The sequence below is a fragment of the Ursus maritimus genome, unplaced genomic scaffold (genome assembly GCF_017311325.1).
Source record: "Ursus maritimus isolate PB19 unplaced genomic scaffold, ASM1731132v1 scaffold_34, whole genome shotgun sequence".
Lineage (NCBI taxonomy): Eukaryota > Metazoa > Chordata > Mammalia > Carnivora > Ursidae > Ursus > Ursus maritimus.
The window spans coordinates 11,469,709-11,471,777 of NW_024426008.1; the positions used below are offsets into that span (position 1 = coordinate 11,469,709).

Here is a 2,069-nt window from a genome sequence, read left to right on the forward strand (position 1 = left end):
AAAAAAAAAAAAAAAAAAAAAAAAGAAATTCTCCCACTTTTTTATAACCTTATAATTTACAAAAGAACTACAAAAAAGCACAAATATACATCCTCAGATAATAAACTGTACAGTGTTCCTAATTATCTAAGGAGTAATTTTCAAATACCATCTAGGTTTTCAAAAAACTGGGAGAGTATTAATAGATCTTGCCAAAAAGCTTGGGGAAGAGAAAAATCTCAAAACTAAGTATAGTTACATAAAGTAAAATCTCCCTGTACACAGAAGACTCAGGATACCAAAACCTTTAATGTAGAAAGTTTGAAAAAGACTGCATTCTCCACAAATGTACCTAAGCAAAGCTTACCTGTATAGTCGCATTTCACTCAGCCTTATTGTTATCAAATCAATAACGGGTGGGGGGTTGCTCTGGCTCTCTGTTATTATATGGAATGTGTTTGTCATTGTAATTAGTCCAAAATCAGCAACAAAAACATTTTCAGAAACTGGAGACTGTGGGATGACCACCACTGGGGCTTTGATGTTAACATCCAACGCCATTCTAGAACTCCTCTGTGCCAATTCTTTTACACCAGTAGCAGCCATTCCTGCTGCCTGAACAGTAGCCTCAGCCAAGGCTTGTTTAGCAGCTTGAAAATTATCTATAAAAGCCTAAAAGATAACAGAATTATATTCTTACAGTTACCATTAATGAATGATTGTTAAATATATCTTGATGCTTATGATTTCACTCCCATGAGAAAAATTTTTTCTTGGTACAACCAAGCATTCTTTATTCAAAGTCTGGTTGTCTGTATTAAATCTCAATTTTCTGCAATAAAAGTTGAGAAACACCAGGATACAGAAACATAGTGGAAAAAACAAAAATCTTGTCCCTACAACACAGCAACATGCAGATATTTCAAGGTTTCACTGGCAACTCTTTTCCTTTATTATCTCACTTTCCCTAAAGGCTAAGCAAGCATACTGTATTTCCCTACAGAGCCTCAATGGACTGTGATAGCTTATTTATGTTTGTAAGACAAAAAGTAACAGAAAAATTATAAAATATGTTTGTCAAGAACTCTAAAGTTTTTTTTAATTCTGAACTCTAGAAAATACTTCAGTAATGTAAAATATATCTAGAATTATACTTAATTTTAAAATTATACTTCATTTGCATGTTTCAAAACAATTCATTTTCAGTAATTTTTGAGTAAAAGGCAGGGCTTTGGGACATAATGATTTTGATTTATAAAAATAAATCAGAAAAAATAAAAATTAGACCAGGGATGTTTGTTCATCTTTACTATCTGTGTATGAAAAAAAATCATGGCTATGGGAAAAATTGTATCATAACCTCAGTTTAAAAGATCACAAAAATAGCGACATTATTTAGAATCAACTGATTATCTAGTTTATACACCAAAATTTAGAGACCACATTTTTTTAAAAAGTGAATACTGAAGTCATAGAGACAGGTATGACACTCACAGGAAAAAATTAATAGCTGACAGCAAGGGAAAAACGGGGGAAAAGACTGAAAAGGAGAAAAGAACACAAAACACCTTGTGGTGGTATCATACAAAATTAATTCTAAACACTTTAAAGCCCCACATGATCACAGTTACAATATGCAATAGAAAATACAATTTCCATAATGATTACATGAGACCAAAACAAACTTCAATTATATATTTAATATATTTCATTAGAATTATAAGTCAGGTAAAACAAAGACTTAAACCAATTATATATAAAATAAAGAATTCAATTAATATATAACAAATCCTATATATGGTCTATAATGTACATATTTAATACATTAGTATGCATGTATGAATTAACTGGACTATTCTTATATGAAAAAGATTTTATATAAATAACACACTGTGCATTTCAGTCATGATAAAGGATACCCAGAAAATTATGAAAAATCAGGGAAAAAAATAATGCAAGGAATTTTTGCTCTTTACCTATGTCTGACACCCGGCAATTTCCAACTAGTAGGAAAAAATAAAAAATTTGATTAACATACTTACCAATATAGAATAAAGAAATTTTGTGACAAAAACTACTTCAATGCAACC

General features: G+C 30.4%; 1 protein-coding gene across 2 annotated transcripts in view; it reads right to left on the minus strand.

The window, feature by feature from the left end:
• Positions 1 to 2,069, minus strand: part of VPS13A (vacuolar protein sorting 13 homolog A) — a 225,628-nt gene that overhangs the window by 119,291 nt on the left and 104,268 nt on the right. The window lies entirely within an intron of this gene.